Below are 20,096 nucleotides of genomic sequence, written 5' to 3' on the forward strand. Positions count from 1 at the left end.
TCTTGCTGTGCTCTGATGAATAGCATTATCCCCACATATGGTGCAGATGTTTCTGGCTGCCTTCACTGCTGTCACCCCTCTACTGAACTCAAGAAGAAAATGTTCAGATTATTCCATTTGGCACTCCACTTTCTAGCGTCCACAGCTCCACTCACTATCTCCAAATGGCAAAATGTAAACTGAGATAGCAACAGTGAACTACAAATTAAAATGGCAATTGATAAAGAAACCCGCAGCAACATGCAAAACAAAAATGCTATTAACTTGTGAGTGAACCTTATACGTGTCAAAGTGTATGAAAAAGCTGATAGTTATACATATGTTACATAATTGGGCATAAAGTGTTTGACACACAATAAATAAAGGTTTTGAGTTTGATAATTTAATGTTTTTTTTTTCAATTGGGATTAACAAAAAGATAGTTGTGTTCTCAGTGGAAAGTGAAAAGCTGCTGTATCACGTATATACCTAGTATATGACAAAGTAGTTGAGAGGAAAAGTAACAAATTAAAGGAAACTTCTGTATTCTCAGTACTACTTCATGATTTCAAAATGAGTGGTGCACAACTCTATTGATAAGAACAAACTGGATAACAACATTTCCATGTGTAACAGCAAATGAGGTCTTAATGAACAGTCTGTAGTTAATCTTAAGTTTGTATCAGAGAAAGCACATTATTAAATGTTAATATAACATAGAGGGAAGGTATGACTCTGTGAAAGGCACAGTAAGAGTGACAGAATGGAAAGTAGTAGGAAACCCATGTATCAAGTAAAACTTAAATATGCTATGTAGACACTTTTGACACAGAAAGAGATATAGTTTCAATTTTTAAGTTCAGTGAACCCCATTTTATGTATGGAAGTGAGGGGGACATAGACGGACCCATAGGAGGGATGGTGTTACCTGGGGTCAGGTGGATACATAGAGGAAATTACCTATACTATTTTTGAATGGAGGTATAAAAGAAGGGACAATATCATCTCAAAAATAATATATGTACACAGTGTCTGTCCTAAAATTGAGTTGTAAATGTTGGTGCTACAAATATTTTAAGCTGCAATGTGATGTTGTGTCACAATAATGACATAGTCTCCAAAATAGTCAAAAGTAAAGAGACTTAGCTGGAAAATGACAAGTCAACCTGTACAGAGACACCATTTAATATTTGTCACAAATCAGATTTGAAGTAACGTAGTGCAGTACAGAGCCCAGAATCAGCATGTGACTCCCTATGGTAAAGAACAGTTAAACTATTTCCACCAAAACATGGTTATGAACTATGTCCTTACGAATTAATTACATACTATTACACTTAACTGGAAATGTTATAAGTGTGATCAAACTTAACAAGAACTTGAAATGCATGTATTATCTCTCATGCCGAGGAACGACATTCGTAATTGTTAAAAACATATTTTAAGTAATCAGTAAGTGTGGGCCAACCAACCGTGTGTGCCCTTTGTCGTGTATGTATAGATTTGTGAAAAGTGGAGTTAACTCATTAAGATCAGCAAGGCACAGCAGTGTTTGTGCTTCCACCCTGCTGTGGAGGTCCACCTGTGGGTTGAAGTCATGGCTTGGCAGTGTCTTTGAACTCGAGGAGAAAATGGACACTGGCGACCATGATCCAGAAACTTTTCTGTCACAGCAAGATTGAATGAGAGCTCCTGTTACGAGCCTGGCCACACCTACATACATATTCCACCAGCAGCTGTAGTGTGCATGTACCCTGTACCACTACTAGTCATTCCCTTTCCTCTTCCACTCGCATAAAGAGTGAGGTAGAAATGAATATCTATATGCGTCTGTGTAAGCCCCAGTATCTTATAGCTTATCTTTATAATTCATATGCAAAATGTATGCTGCTGGCAGTAGAATCATTCTGCATTCGGCTTTAGATGCCAGTTCTCTAAATTTCTCTATACAGTGTTCCTCAAAAAGAATATTGCTTTCTCTCCAGGGATTCCCATACGAGTTCCCAAAGCATCTATGTACAACTTACATGTCATTTGAACATACCGTTAACACATCCTTCTCTCTCTCTCTCTCTCTCTCTCTCTCTCTCTCTCTCTCTCTCTCTCTCTCTCTCACACACACACACACACACACACACACACACACACACACACACACACACACACACACAACCATAAATGTTGTCTAAATCATCTTGTATCACAGCATCATCTGCAAACAACCGCAGATTATTCCCCACCCTGCCTGCCAAATCATTATGTTTACAGAAAACACTTCCCTAGGGGCATTCCTGACAATACCATTGTTTCCGTTGAACACTCGTCTCATTAGAGGAGTTTGTTAAGAGTGGTTACATTACTTTATCATGAGTCTGAGTAGATATGTGCTTTCTTAAGGACCTCAATCATCTGCTAACAGAAATAAAATTACGTGGCCAGAAGTATTGGAACTGCACAGCAGGTCCACTGCATCAAGAAAGTACAAAGTGCAGCAGCAAATTTAAAGATCTATTCACAGCAAATGAGAGACAAGAGTGTTACTATGGAATGGTGGGTTTCCTACGGATTTCCATGAATACTACTACAGGTTGTTGAATGGAGATGTGGATCGTGTGCTGCCTAAACCAGACATAAGTACAGAGAGATGACAAACCAAAGATTCTGTGTGAGAGCTCCCACAGTTGTTTCTATAGGTATTTTGAAGCAATAAATTGCAACGGGCACCAGTATATTTGATTTACCTGTTGCACCAATCTGAAAAATCCAATAAATATTTCTCACTGTGGAACAATGTATGGTAAATGGTTATCAATCTCATACCCTAATATTTGTGTTTTGGAACAGATGAGACAGTATGCCATGCACTTGTGACCACCCACTTTCTGGGAGAGCATGGTGAAAGCATCATTAAGAATGGGAGGTTAAACCCTAGTATACCTTTCTGTTTACATCATTAGGCCTTCACAGTTTTCCTGTCGATGGCATGGAATAAACTGCAAGTTCCTCTTTTTCAGTTTGCAAAAGCCACAAGAGTTTACATACCACTTAAAATTTTGAAAATGGTGCCTTAACATGATAAAGTGTCACTCCCTAAACGAATGTGATAATTAACGTACCCTAAATATGAGTGTAAATTTATTTACCACAACAGGGCTTATTTATTGCGTCCGAGTGTTACTTAGGAGTAACAATTGTTTCTACACAATCAGAACAAGATTATGAAATTTTTAGATATGTTTTTCAGATTTACTTGCCCCTTAAGGTTTTAGGGAGAAATCAAGCTTTCAACAGCCACTACTTTAGAGGCAGTCTTGGATAAGGTAGTGGTAAGCTGTCAAGTTACAGTTCACAGTGCCGCAAATGTATGTCGGCTACCCATGTCTTGTGTTGCATAAGAAGGGCTTTGATGCACATACAGATTCATATCCATATAAAATTTGAGAACTGTTGTTCATGGGTGGAGTGAGGATGGGTCTGTGTAGGACCAATTTTCTCTTGGAAAGGAAACTGAAGCCTCTTCACAAGTGTCATGTTACCCACTGCACCTGCAAAGGGAGGTACAAAGAACAGGGTGTGGTAGACAGCGTGATAGCAGTACAGATTGATCCAGGAGTCTAAGAAATATGGAATGTCCAGTACAGCTAGGAACAGAGCGTAATCCTGGTGGCTGCACACCTATCAAGAGAAATTCTTGCACCCCAGAGATGGTCATCCACTCAAGAATGTTTTCATCTCCACGCCAGTCCCATTGTAGCACTAGTCCCATCGTCAAATCAGCCCCATCGTAGCACTAGTTATGCTGCTACATCCAGAAACGTCATAGAAATGACGTTTCTGATTATCACAGAATGTCATTAGCTCTGATAGTATTGTTAACATGCGAATACAGAGCTCATTTGTTTTACACAAAAGTAGTATTGTTTTGACTTCTCCCATATGATGCATACAAATATAAAGTAACCAAGCAAAACTGAAGCTAACACAGCTAACATTTACAGCATTAAGTATCAGGTACCAGCAAGGCATCTTTACACTTAAAAATGCATGCAGAAATCAGTGTACAGTAAGAAAGGAAAGAATGTCTTTAAGCATTAATCTGAATGTTACTAAGTTTACATTTAATTTTCAATATTTTAAGATAATTGTGCATAAACTATTTTAATTATTATCATAAATTATAACTGTCTGTTTGGAATTGTGTTGACCCAAACTTAAGTTTCCTAGCGAACAATAAACATTTACATACATAATGTATAAACAGGTTACTATATAACATGAATAAAAGTACTTACGTAACTAGAAACATTCTAGATTAAGGAATAATCATTATGTCAACATGACAAATTACTATCAAGCAGTTACAACTTTTACAAGCAGCGCAATGGCAGATTTATATAGTGATGTTTGCTACATACAGAATGTAAACATCAAAGGTAATTATAAGTTTAAGGTAGAAGATCAATTTTCAACATTTGGTAAATACAACTTCAGTTATAGCTGAGCAGTCTAAATATGCACATAGTGCAAACTTCACATCATCCTCTGTAAGTCATTCATTTTACATTATTGTTTGCACAACATACTTATATGTAGCATCTCTGTCCCAAATAATCCCACCACAAACCTCATAGTTTGGGCAATTACATAATATCAGACTGAATAACAATATTTTTGGCTTATACAGAACAAAGCAGTTATCTCACAAACAGCTGTATTCACATGATCTGAGTAAATATCAGTTTTGTCCGACTCATGTTTGAAGATAAACAAAACAACAGCCAGTATTTTCTACAAAGGAATAAAACTGCCCCATAATTTTTTTGAATGCATTAAAACCCTAATATTAAAAAAAATGAAGCATACCTCTCAAATAGTTAATACTAAAATGTCCATGATTATTTATGTAACATCAAGCAGGCATTGAAAAAATTAGTATTATTTAACTAGAAATAATGTGAAATTCTGCACCCAGTGTCTGTGATGGATAATTTCCATCCTTCATCCAATTTTGTCATCTTAACTTTGTGGTGAGCTGATGACTCTGCTTTTTCAAATGGGCTAAAGAGACAACACAAAGAATACAAGGGGATGCAAAAAGTATTGTCAAGGTAGTTAAAACAGCTGAAAGGCAGTGCCCAAACTACAAATATTCGCTCACCCAGTGTGTAGTTTTGCGACACAAACTGTATTTTTTTTTTACATAAATTGTAAACTTGTTTGGCAATGTGTATAAAAAATTGTACAAAACACTTCAAAATTAACAGCAGATCATCATCATCTACTACTGTAAAAGATGTTATTGCTGTATGTATGGATTAGTTAATTAAAAAACTGTTTCCTCTTTCAATTAACATGACATATGTAATATTTCATAAATATTCTATGGTTGAATAAAGTAACTTACTAATATTTTCTGCACAATTTCGACTTTAAGCCCATAGATGCACACTAAATGCGGCAACATAACATAGTACATAAAACCAAAACCATTGGGCTGGGTCTCTAAAAACTGAGGAGTACACAGTACTGATTGTGACAATTGCATCAGATTTTATCTTGGCCTGACTGGCAGCAACTTCAAGATATCATAAATACAAGGATGCTTTTAGACTAAAAACATTGAAGTACATCTGCAACTGCCACTCACATGGCTCAATATAGATACAGCATTTCAAACACTAAAGATAATCTACAAACAAAATATACAACTAACTTATGGAGGAAAATGGGTATCTTAAAATAACTAGAAATATGCATTCACACCTTCAATACATCTCAGCAAATTCTAAATGAGCAACTACAGCTGGCTAACAAACAATCCTGAAAATGTTCATTGCACTTTTCACACAAATTAAACATGATTGGTCTGTGTTAGGACTCTGAACAAGGGTATCCTTATTCCACTAGCTGCCCAACTTAACATCCATTGAAGAATATTGTCAGGAACCAAAATCAAAACACATGCCATTGCTTCTCGAGAGTAGCCTGATAAATCTTCTTGTTAATTTCTCCTATGACATGCTACAATTAGAGTTCCTCACTTGTAAGAAGTGCACTTTTCTGGACAAAGCATTTTTCTGTTATTTAGATTTGTATCGTCCACACATTCTTTACTTAACATACAGTAGATGAGATGTTTCCTTGTTGAGAAATGAGTGATATCGTTGGTCAGTGGATAGACTTTTCACTGTAAGCAAAATCATTACATGTGAAGTACTTGTCAAAGGCTGCAACTGATGAAAAATACTGTGAAGTGTGTGCACAACACAGTGGATTGTTTAGAATAAGTGCATTGTCTATAATTCTTAACTCTTCGTGTGTCATGCTGAAAATGCTTAAGGACCAAAGAAAGCTTAAATGATACCGACAAAACAAATCGAGGGTATGTAAGTATTTCATTTTATATTTTATCAAATACATGTATATTAGCACATTGTTGCAATTACTTAAAACAAAGTAAGTAAATAAAATAAAAACCTGTAGACAGACATAATAGCTTGAGACTGGTAATGGCACTTAAATAAATACTTTTAGGAGTACTCATGGTTGGTTGCATTCTTAATCAACATTTGTTCACAGCTGTTGAGTTCAGAAAGATCCAGAATGGATAAAAGACCATTAAAATTATATGCTAAGCTGACAACAGCCAATGATCCAACATTACATATTTATAAAAGCATTTCAACCCTCAGAGAAATTTTGAAGTGAAATTATCTATAAAACGTGATAAACTGAACTGTACATTTAACTATGTGGGCCCGAATAGTATGGAAACAAATGTGTACCCAGTAACTCAGATCCATAAGGGAATGCATCACATATCCTGTGACTATCTACATACTGCAAATAATAATGGTGTACAGGCATTTTTCCATATTATAAAAAGTTTTTACATCTATTTATCATGTTTTATGTTATTTAATTACAGGAAAATTGAAAATAACTCTGTGGGCAGCTACTGACAGGTTATGTATACAGAGTTGCATGCTGAACTGATTACAAAAAACGCAATATTAAATACTTTTTATTGTATGCAGGCCTGCAAGGGACTGCAAGAGCTTTATGTGGATCAACTCAGTTTCATATCAGCATCATTTCATTATACTGGAAGAAAAAAACATCGGGACAGTGGGAGTTTTATAAAACTAAACAAAACAAACCGGGACCAGAAATGAGAAAAATCAGTAAAAAGTAGTAAATAGTGTTATGATGATGAAACTTTCCAAAATATTACTAATGTTAACAGTTTAATTCCATTACCCACAGACATTCGTCAATTCATTCACAAATTACTGTAACTATTGTCACTGATAAGCTTATTAAGCAAACGACTTCATTGACATGAATGTTCATAAATATCCTGAAGCTTATTAGCAAGAAAACAGATATAAAAGACTGAAGGTGACACTGTCAAAAGGGTGCAACAGTAAAGAACTGACTTATTTGTAACTACAGATTCTTTAATTTTTTGTATTTTCATTAAATACGCCACTAGCTTGTTCCCCTATCCAGGCGTTTTGCTATTTCATACTTCAAATATCTGTATCTGTGCTTACAAACATATCAATTCTTTACCATTGGATCGTTTTGACAACTTCACTTTCAGTTCTTTATATCCATTTTTCCCATGGATTATAAGTTTCAGGGCTACTCAAAATTCATGCAGGTTCAAGATCCTTGCCAACATAGTTGAGGGCAAAAGCTAGTGGATATTAAGAGAAGAATTGGAATGCCCAAGCCTTCAGAAATAAGAGTAAATTATTTACAGACAGACACCTTAGTATACAAAGAAGAAGGACAGTGACTTGGATCATTTTAAATTATAGTTGCCAGGAATGGACTTTGTAGAAACAGGAAAAAATATACAGAAGCATTAGGAATGTGAAGATGCAGAAAATCTGCTACAACATCCTGGGCCGGAAGAAGATACTTTTCCCATTTGGTTGCAGTTGCTGCTCACTGTTAACCCATTGTGATACAGACTTTCTGGACACACAACTTGGTGTTTTTTCAGGCTTTTCACTTTAAATGTGTTTTTAGTGACACTTTTACATTTAATTACGTCTCTAATAGTTTTACGTCTCTATATCATGCTGATTTTCTTTCAGCCCAAGATGTTCATAAACACTGCCCGGCTAAGAAATTGAAATTCACAGAAAGAAAAGAAATGCCATGGGTTCAGTCGGTATGTGATGTTACTTTAGTGATTACAAAATTGAGTCAGATTTACACAGAACTTGGCAGTATGAGCTCACTTATCAATATGACATGCACCCAATTGCCCTTCTTGCATACACTTGTTTGGTTGGAAGGGTGTCATAAGGCCACTAGATTCCTTCCTCGGGCAAGCTGGCCTCAAACTGTTGTAATGGTCCACAATATTCTGGATACTGACACTGGGGCAGAGTTTATGTCCAAGCTCGTGCCACATATGCTCTGCAGGGAACATATCTAAGGATTTTGCTGACTATGGGAGCAGCTAATACCATGCATACAATTGATACATACACATGCCACTGTGTGGATGAGCACTGTTGTGTTGGAAATAACATCACGATACTGTCATACAAGATGTAATACGAGGATTATCGACATCTGAAAGATTGTTGTTCCGTCACAGTTCCCTCAATCACTATCAACTGCAACCTACAGTCCTAACCATTTGATGGCCATACTGTGCCTTTCCAAAACACTGGAAGAATGGAATGTCCCCCAAGCTGCCGTCACACGTGCTGACAGTGGTCATCGGGGATAGTGCAGAACCGTGATTCAACACTCAACTCTCAACTGCTTCAATCCTGTATATGAACATGAGGACTTAGAGCACAGCAGAAAGGCCTTTTGAAGTACATTACTTGACAGACATTTCCTCAGACAGGTCCTATAATAATTTAAGTTAAATAGTGAAAACCGTTGGAGACTGTGGCTGAAATTCATGACATTCTAGTTCAATCACAACGAAACACGTACGCCAGGTTAGTGCTGTTTCCTCTAAATACACTAGCTACAACAAATACTTTCTCGGTGACTAATATTCAGTGTTTTATCAATAATGAAAACACAAGTTACGTGAAGGATAGAAAATACTGAGAAGCTACTCACACCACGAGCATTAAATCACCTCCTACTCCTCCTTTCACAAGGTACACTTCAGGAGACAAGCACACATTTACACAACATAGGCTTTCACAGCGACTGTTCAGATTAGTCAAAACTTCTGGACTGGCTTGTGGGAGGACGGCACAGTCGATGAATAAAATTATTTCTGACATTTCATCTCCGACTGAGGTAGACATCTTAGGATTGGTTGGTTTTTGGGGGTTAAAGAGACCAGACTGCTACGGTCATTGGTCCCTTTTTCTAATACTAAAAACACCCAAAGAGAATAAGAACAATCAACAAACGAGAGGACAGATGACACAGAACGAGAGAAACTGAGACAAAGACCAGACAAGACGAACTAAAATCACATGGAGAGTGACGGTGGGTTGCCGACCATAGAAACAGAAAAGGAAAAGCCAACCACCGAGAAACACATTAAAAAAAGCAGACTAAAATCGTAGCCCATAGGCCAGAATCAACACAAAAACACACACAAAAACACACACATTTACATTAAGCGATAAAATCCCCCTGCCCGAATAAAATGCAAAACTAAGTCCGCTATGGAACAGTCATAAGTTAAAAGCACAGAGAGCATTTCAGCCATCGCAAAAGTCTGCCTGAGCACAGTTAAAAGGGCGCACTCCAACAGAATATGGACCACTGTCAAGGAAGCCCCACAACGACAAAGAGGTGGATCCTCACGACACAGGAAATAACTATGCATCAGTCAGGTGTGGCCAACGCGGAGACGACAAAGGATGACTGAGTCCCTGCGGTGGCTCGCATGGATGACCACCACACAGTCATCGTCTCCTTGTTATGACGGAGTTTGTTTGGCATGGGCAGGTTGCGCCAATCACTGTCCCATAAATCTAAAACTTTTTGGCGTAATAGTGCCCGCAAATCAATCTCCGGGAGGCTAATCTCCAGAGATGCTTTACTGGTGGCCTCTTTCGCCAGGCAGTCAACAGTTTCATTGCAAGCTATCCCAACATAGCCTGGGTTCCAAACAAAGACAACAGATCCACCGCAACGGGCAAGATTATGCAGGGACAACTGGATAGCCATCACCAGACGAGAATGAGGGAAACACTTGTCGAGAGCTGGTAAACCGCTCAGGTAATCGCCACAGATAATGAAGGACTCACCTGAGCAGGAGCGGAGATACTCTAGAGCTCGAAAGATGGTGACCACGTCAGCAGTGTAAAAGCTGCAGCCAGCCGGTAATGTTCACAATGGTCCCCTAGAGTTAGGGCATAACCGACACGACCAGCAACCATCGAACCGACAGTGTAGACAATGCCAGAGCCATGATACGTGGCTAAGATGGAATAAAAGTGGTGGCGCAAGGCCTCCGGAGGGACTGAGTCCTTCGGGCACTGTGCCAATTACAGCCGAAGGCAAGGGCGAGGCACACACCAAGGCAGCATACACTATGTGGTATAATTAGTACACAGACACAATCATTACATTTCATCCATTACCTGATGTGAAGTATTTCTGAGGAAACCTGCAGAAAGCTCCTCCCTCAATGGCATCACTTTGTTGGTATGATTAGTACACAGACACAATCATTACATTTCTTTTATGGAGTTTGTTTGTTGGAATGGTTACTACAAAGCCAAAATCATTGCATTTCATTCATTACCCTATGTATGGTTACTACAATCATTACATTTCATCCATTACCTGATGTGACATATTTATGAGGGAAGCTACATAAAGCTCCTCCCTCATTTCGTTTGTTTGTTGGTATGGTTCCTACAAACCCAGAATCATGGCATTTCATCTATCACCCTATGTGAAATATTTCTGAGAAAAGCTACAGAAAGGTCCTCCCTCATTTGCGTTTGTTTTTTGGTATGGTTACTACAAAGCCAGAATCATCGCATTTCATCTATAACCCTATGTGATGTATTTCAGAGAGAAGGTGCAGAATGCTCCTCCCTCACTTTCATCTGATCGTTGGTATGATTAGTACACAGACACAATCATTACATTTCATCCATTACCTGATGTGAATTATTTCTGACGGAAGCTGCAGAAAGCTAATCCCTCAATTGAATCCCATTGTTGGTATGATTAGTACAGAGATAAAATCATTACATTTCTTTTATGGACTTTGTTTGTTGGTATGGTTACTACAAAGCCAGAATCATCGCATTTCATCTATTACCCTATGTGAAGTATTTCTGAGGAGAGCTACAGAAAGCTCCTCCCACATTTGCATTTGTTTGTTGGTATGGTTACCACAAAACCAGAATCATTGCATTTCATCTATTACCCTATGTAATGTATTTCATGGAAAAGCTGCAGAAAGCTCTTCCCTCACTTGCATCTGTTTATGGTATGATTAGTACACAGACACAAACAGTACATTTAATCCATTACCGGATGTGAAGTATTTCTGAGGGAAGCTGCAGAAAGCTCTTCCCTCACTTACATCTGTTTGTTGTTATTATTAGTACACAGACACAATCACTGCATTTCATCCATTACCTGATGTGAAGTATTTCTGAGGGGGGCTACTGGAAGCTCCTACCTCAGTTGTGTTTGTTTGTTGGTATTATTACTACAAATCCAGGATCATCGCATTTCATCTATTACCCTTTGTGATGTATTTCTGAGAAAAGCTACAGAAGGCTCAAGCGTCACTTGCGTTTGTTTGTTGGTATGGTTACTACAAAGCCAGAATCATTGCATATCATCCATTACCCTATGTGATGTATTTCAGCCGATGAAAGCTCCTTAATCACTTGCCTCTGTTTGTTGGAATGATTAGTACACAGACACAATCAGTACATTTCACCCATTGCCTGATGTGAAATATTTCAAAGGGAAGCTACAGAAATCTCCTCCATGATTTGAGTTTGTTTGTTGGTGGGGTTACTACGATGCCAGAATCAACGCATTTCATCTATTACCCTATGTGATTTATTTCTGAGAATAGCAAGAGAAAGCTCCTGCATTATATGCGTTTGTTTGTTGCTATGGTTACTACAAAGCCAGAATCATTGCATTTCAACCATTGTGATATGTGGTGTATTTCAGCGAGGAGCAGCAGAAAGCTCCTCCCTCACTTGCATCTGTTTGTTGGTATTCTTACTACAAAACCAGAATCATTGCATTTCATTTATTACTCTATGTGATGTATTTCAGGGAGGAGTATCAGAAAGCTCTTCCCTCACTTGCATCTGTTTGTTGCTATTATTAGTACACATACACAAACATTAAATTTCATTTACTAGATGATGTGAAGTATTTCTCAGGGATGCTCTGGAGGCAGCTCCCTTATTTGCATTTTTGTTGGTATGGTTACTACAAAGCCAGAATCATACCATTTCATTTATTACCCAATGTGATGTATTTCAGAGAGAAGTTGCAGAAAGCTCCTCCTTCACTTGCATCTGTTTGTTGTATGATTAGTACACAGATACAAACAATACATTTCATTTATTACACGATGTGAATTATTTCTGAGGGATGCTACAGAAAGCTCCTCCCTAATTTGCATTTGTTTGTTGGTATGTTTACTACAAAGCCAGAATCATCGCACTTCATTTATTACCCTATGTGAAGTATTTCTGAGAAAAGCTACAGAAAGCTCCTCCCTCATTTGCATTTGTTTGTTGCTATGCTTACTACAAAGCCAGAATCATCGCATTTCTTCCATTACCCTATCTGAGGTATTTCAGAGAGGAGCAGCAGAAATTTCCTCCCTCACTTGCTCTGTATGTTGGTATGATTAGTACACAGGCACAATCATTACATTTCATCCATTAACTGATGTGAAGTATTTCTGAGGGAAGGTACAGAAAGCTCCTCCCTCATTTGCATTTGTTTGTTGGTATGGTTACTGTGAAGCCAGAAACATTGTGTTTCATCCATTATCCTATGTGGTGTATCTCAGAGAGAAGCTGCAGAAAGCTCGTCCCTCACTTGCAACTGTTTGTTGTTGTGATTAGTACACAGACACAATCATTACACTTCATCCATTACTTGATGTGAAATATATCTGAGGGAAGCTACAGAAAGCACCTCCCTCATTTGCGTTAGTTTTTTGGTATGTTTACTACAAAGCCAGAATCATCGCATTTCGTCCATTACCCCATGTGATGTATATCAGAGAGAAGCTGCAGTATGCTCTTTCCTCACTTGCATCTGTTTATGGCAATATTGGTACACAGACACAATCATTACATTTCATCCATTACCAGATGCGAAGTATTTCTTGGGGAAGCTAAAAAAGCTCCCACGTCATTTGCGTTTGTTTCTTGGTGGGGTTACTACTAAGCCAGAATCATCGTATTTCATCTATTACCCTATGTCATGTATTTCAGAGGAAAGCTCCTGAAAGCTCCTTTCTCACTTGCAACAGTCCGTTGGAATGATTACTACAGAAAGCACCTCCCTCATTTGCGTTTGATTGTTGGTATGGTTACTACAAAGCTAGAATCATTGCATTTCATCTATTTTCAGAGAAAAGCTGCAGAATCCTTGTCCCTCACTTGCACCTGTTTGTTGTTATGATTAGTACACAGAAAAATCATTACATTTCATCCATTACCTGATGTGAAATATTTCTGAGGGAAGCTACAGAAAGCTACACCCTCATCTGCTATTGGTTGTTGGTATGGTTACTACAAAGCCAGAACCATCACATTTCATCTATTACCCAATGTGAAGTATTTCTGAAAAAAACTGCAGAAAAGTCCTCCCTCATTTGTGTTTCTTTGTTGGTATGGTTACTACAAAGCCAGAATCATTGCATTTCATTTATTATCCTAAGTGAAGTATTTCTGAGGGAAGCAGCACAAAGCTCCTCCCTCACTGGCATCTGTTTGTTGATATGATTAGTACTCAGACACAACCATACCATTTCATCCATTACCTAATGTGAAGTATTTCTGAGGGAAGCTACAGAAAGCTCTTCCCTCATTTACGTTTATTTTTTGGTATGGTTACTAGAAAACCAAAATCATCGCTTTTTATCTGTTAACCTATGTGATGTATTTCAGAGAGAAGCTGCAGAAGGCGCCTCCCTCATTTGCATCTGTTTGTTGGTATTCTTACTACAAAACCAGAATCATCACATTTCATTTATTACTCTATGTGATGTATTTCAGAGAGAAGTTTGCAGAAAGCTCTTATCTCACTTGAATCTGTTTGTTGGTGTTATTAGTGCTCAGACACAAGCATTAAATTAGATTTACAAGATGATGTGAAGTATTTCTCAGATATGCTACAGAAAGGTCTTCCCTAATTTGCATTTGTTTGTTGGTATGGTTACTACGAAGCCAGATTCATCCCATTTGATTTATTACCCTATGTGATGTGTTTCAGAGAGAAGCTGCAATAGATGTAATTCAGAGAGAAGCTGCAATAATCTCCTCCCTCGCCTGAATCTGTTTTTTGTATGATTAGTACACAGACACATGTATTTCGGAGGAAAGCTGCAGAAAGCTCCTTTCTCACTTGCATCAGTTCGTTGGAATGATTACTACAGAAAGCACCTTCCTCATTTGTGTTTGTTTGTTGGTACGGTTACCACAAGCCCGGCATCATCGCATTTCATCTATTACCCTATGTGAAATTTTTCTGAGTGAAGCGGCAGGAAGCTCCTCCCTCGCTTGCATCTGTTTGTTGGTATGATTAGTACACAGACACAATCATTACATTTAGTCCATTACCTGATGTGAAGAATTTCTCAGGGAAGCTACAGAAAGCTCCTCACTCCTTTGCGATTGTTTGTATGTATGGTTACTACAATGCCAGAATCATCGCATTTCATCTATTATCTAATGTGATGTATTTCAGAAAGAAGCTGCAGAAAGCTCCTCCCTCACTTGCATCTGTTTGTTGGAATGATTAATACACAGACACAATCATCACATTTTGTCCATTACCTGATGTGAAGTATTTCAGAGGGAAACTACAGAAAGATCCTCCCTCAGATGCGTATGTTTGCTGGTATGGTTACTACAAAGCCAGAATTATCGCATTTTATCTATTAGCCCATGTGATGTATTTCAGAGAGAGACTGCAGAAATCTCCTCCCTCACTTCCATATGATTGTTGGTGCAATTAGTACACTGACACAATCATTACATTTCATCCATTACCTGATGTGAAGTATTTCTGAGTGAAGCTACAATAAAATCCTCCCTCAGTTGCGTTTGTTTGTTGGTATGGTTACTACAAAGCCAGAATCATCGAATTTCATCTATTACCCTATGTTATGTATTTAAGAGAAAAGCTCCAGAAAGCCCCTCCCTCATTTGCTTTTGTTTATGGTATGATTAGTACACAGACACAATCATTACATTTCGTCCATTACCTGATGTGAAGTATTTCTGACGGAAGCTACAGGAAGATCCTCCCTCATTTGCATTTGTTTGTTGAAATAGTTACTATAAAGAAGGAATTATCGCATTTCATCTATTACCCTATGTGAAGTATTTCTGAGAATAGCTACAGGAAGCTACGCTTTAATTTGCGTTTGTATTTGGTATGGTTACCACAAAGCCAGAATCATTGCATTTCGTCTACTACCCCATGTGATGTATTTCAGAGAAAAGCTGCAGAAAGCTCATCCCTCATTTGCATCTGTTTGTTGGAATGATTAGTTGTTGTTGTTGTTGTTGTGGTCTTCAGTCCTGAGACTGGTTTGATGCAGCTCTCCATGCTACTCTATCCTGTGCAAGTTTCTTCATCTCCCAGTGCCTACTGCAACCTACATCCTTCTGAATCTGCTTAGTGTACTCATCTCTCGCTCTCCCTCTACGATTTTTACCCTCCACACTGCCCTCCAATGCTAAATTTGTGATCCCTTGATGCCTCAAAACATGTCCTACCAACCGATCCCTTCCTCTAGTCAAGTTGTGCCACAAACTTCTCTTCTCCCCAATCCTATTCAATACCTCCTCATTAGTTACGTGATCTATCCACCTTATCTTCAGTATTCTTCTGTAGCACCACATTTCGAAAGCTTCTATTCTCTTCTTGTCCAAATTAGTTATCGTCCATGTTTCACACTCCAAACAAATATTTTCAGAAATGACTTCCTGACACTTAAATCTATATTCGATGTTAACAAATTTCTCTTCTTCAGAAACGTTTTCCTTGCCATTGCCAGTCTACATTTTATATCCTCTCTACTTCGACCATCATCAGTTATTTTACTTCCTAAATAGCAAAACTCCTTTACTACTTTAAGTGTCTCATTTCCTAATCTAATTTCCTCAGCATCACCCGATTTAATTGGACTACATTCCATTATCCTCGTTTTGCTTTTGTTGATGTTCATCTTATATCCTCCTTTCAAGACAATGTCCATTCCGTTCAAATGCTCTTCCAAGTCCTTTGCCGTCTCTGACAGAATTACAATGTCATCGGCGAACCTCAAAGTTTTTACTTCGTCTCCATGAATTTTAATACCTACTCCAAATTTTTCTTTTGTTTCCTTTACTGCTTGCTCAATATACAGATTGAATAACATCGGGGAGAGGCTACAACCCTGTCTCACTCCTTTCCCAACCACTGCTTCCCTTTCATGCCCCTCGACTCTTATTACTGCCATCTGGTTTCTGTACAAATTGTAAATAGCCTTTCGCTCCCTGTATTTTACCCCTGCCACCTTTAGAATTTGAAAAAGAGTATTCCAGTCAACATTGTCAAAAGCTTTCTCTAAGTCTACAAATGCTAGAAACGTAGGTTTCCCTTTTCTTAATCTTTCTTCTAAGATAAGTCGTAAGGTCAGTATTGCCTCACGTGTTCCAACATTTCGACGGAATCCAAACTGATCCTCCCCGAGGTCCGCATCTACCAGTTTTTCCATTCATCTGTAAAGAATTCGCGTTAGTATTTTGCAGCTGTGACTTATTAAACTTATTGTTCGGTAATTTTCACATCTGTCAGCACCTGCTTTCTTTGGGATTGGAATTATTATATTCTTCTTGAAGTCTGAGGGTATTTCGCCTGTCTCATACATCTTGCTCACCAGCTGGTAGAGTTTTCTCAGGATTGGTTGTCCCAAGGCCGTCAGTAGTTCTAATGGAATGTTGTCTACTCCGGGGGCCTTGTTTCGACTCAGGTCTTTCAGTGCTCTGTCAAACTCTTCACGCAGTATCGTATCACCCATTTCGTCTTCATCTACATCCTCTTCCATTTCCATAATATTGTCCTCAAGTACATCACCGTTGTATAGACCCTCTATATACTCCTTCCACCTTTCTGCCTTCCCTTCTTTGCTTAGAACTGGGTTGCCATCTGAGCTCTTGATATTCATACACGTGGTTCTCTTCTCTCCGAAGGTCTCTTTAATTTTCCTGTAGGCAGTATCTATCTTACCCCTAGTGAGATAAGCTTCTACATCCTTACATTTGTCCTCTAGCCATCCCTGTTTAGCCATTTTGCACTTCCTGTCGATCTCATTTTTGAGACGTTTGTATTCCTTTTTGCCTGCTTCATTTACTGCATTTTTATATTTTCTCCTTTCATCAATTAAATTCAATATTTCTTCTGTTACCCAAGGATTTCTAGCAGCCCTCGTCTTTTTACCTACTTTATCCTCTGCTGCCTTCACTACTTCATCCCTCAGAGCTACCCATTCTTCTTCTACTGTATTTCTTTCCCCTATTCCTGTCAATTGTTCCCTTATGCTCTCCCTGAAACTCTGTACAACCTCTGGTTCTTTCAGTTTATCCAGGTCCCATCTCCTTAATTTCCCACATTTTTGCAGTTTCTTCAGTTTTAATCTACAGGTCATAACCAATAGATTGTGGTCAGAGTCCACATCTGCCCCTGGAAATGTCTTACAACTTAAAACCTGGTTCCTAAATCTCTGTCTTACCATTATATAATCTATCTGATACCTTTTAGTATCTCCAGGGCTCTTCCACGTATACAACCTTCTTTCATGATTCTTAAACCAAGTGTTACCTATGACTAAGTTGTGCTCTGTACAAAATTCTACTAGGCGGCTTCTTCTTTCATTTCTTAGCCCCAATCCATATTCACCTACTATGTTTCCTTCTCTCCCTTTTCCTACACTCGAATTCCAGTCACCCATTACTATTAAATTTTCATCTCCCTTCACTATCTGAATAATTTCTTTTATTTCATCGTACATTTCTTCAATTTCTTCGTCATCTGCAGAGCTAGTTGGCATATAAACTTGTACTACTGTAGTAGGTGTGGGCTTCGTATCTATCTTGGCCACAATAATGCGTTCACTATGCTGTTTGTAGTAGCTTACCCGCATTCCTATTTTCCTATTCATTATTAAACCTACTCCTGCATTACCCCTATTTGATTTTGTGTTTATAACCCTGTAATCACCTGACCAGAAGTCTTGTTCCTCCTGCCACCGAACTTCACTAATTCCCACTATATCTAACTTTAACCTATCCATTTCCCTTTTTAAATTTTCTAACCTAACTGCCCGATTAAGGGATCTGACATTACACGCTCCGATCCATAGAACGCCAGTTTTCTTTCTCCTGATAACGACATCCTCCTGAGTAGTCCCCGCCCGGAGATCCGAATGGGGGACTATTTTACCTCCGGAATATTTTACCCAAGAGGATGCCATCATCATTTAATCATACAGTAAAGCTGCATGTCCTCGGGAAAAATTACGGCTGTAGTTTCCCCTTGCTTTCAGCCGTTCGCAGTACCAGCACAGCAACGCCGTTTTGGTTAATGTTGCAAGGCCAGATCAGTCAATCATCCAGACTGTTGCCCCTGCAACTACTGAAAAGGCTGCTGCCCCTCTTCAGGAACCACACGTTTGTCTGGCCTCTCAACAGATACCCCTCCGTTGTGGTTGCACCTACGGTACGGCCATCTGTATCGCTGAGGCACGCAAGCCTCCCCACCAACGACAAGGTCCATGGTTCATGGGGGGGGGGGAATGATTAGTACACAGCCAAAATCATTACATTTCATTTATTACTTGATGTGAAGTAATTCTAATGGAAGCTACAGAAAGCTCCCCCCTCATTTGCGTTTGTTTGTTTTATGGTTACTACAAACCCAGATTCAAAGCATTTCGTCCACTACACTATGTGATGTATTTTAGAGAGAAGCTGCAGAATCCTCATCCCTCACTTGCACCTGTTTGTTGTTATGATTAGTATACCGACACAATCATAACATTTCATCCATTACCTGATGTGAAATATTTCTGAGGGAAGCTACAGAAAGCACAACCCTCATATGCGTTTCTTTGTTGGTATGGTTAATACAAAGCCGGAATTGTCGCATTTCATCTATTAACCTATGTGATGTATTTCAGAGAAAAGCTGCAGAAAGCTCATCCCTCATTTGCGTCTGTTAATGGTATGATGAGTACACAGACACAATAATTACATTTCATCCATTACCGGATGTGAAGTACTTCTCAGGGAAGCTGCAGAAAGCTCTTCCCACACTTGCATCTGTTTGTTGTTTAGATTAGTACACAGACACAATCATTACATTTCATCCATTACCTGATGTGAAATATTTCTCAGGGGACCTACAGAAAGCTCCTCTCTCAGATGCGTTAGTTTTTTGGTATGGTTACTACAAATATAGTGTCATCGCATTTCATCTATTACCCTATGTGAAATATTTCTAAATAAAGCTACAGGAAGCTCAAGTGTCATTTGCATTTGTTTGTTGGTATGGTTACTACAAAGCCAGAATCATCGCATTTCATCTATTACCCCATGAGATGTATTTCTGAGAATAGCTGCAGAAAGCTACTCCCTCATTTGCTTTAGTTTTTTGCTATGGTTATTACAAAGCCAGAATCATCGCAATTGATCTATTACTTTATGTGATGTATTTCAGCATGGAGCTGCAGAAAGCTCCACCCTCACTTGCATCTGTTTGTTATATGATTAATACACACACACACTCATTACATAACATCCATTACCTGATGTGAAGTACTTCTGAGGGAAGCTGCAGAAAGCTCTTCCTCACTTGCATCTGTTTATGGTATGAATAGTACACAGACACAATCA

This window comes from Schistocerca gregaria, chromosome 3, assembly GCF_023897955.1.
Source record: "Schistocerca gregaria isolate iqSchGreg1 chromosome 3, iqSchGreg1.2, whole genome shotgun sequence".
Taxonomy (NCBI): Eukaryota; Metazoa; Arthropoda; class Insecta; order Orthoptera; family Acrididae; genus Schistocerca; species Schistocerca gregaria.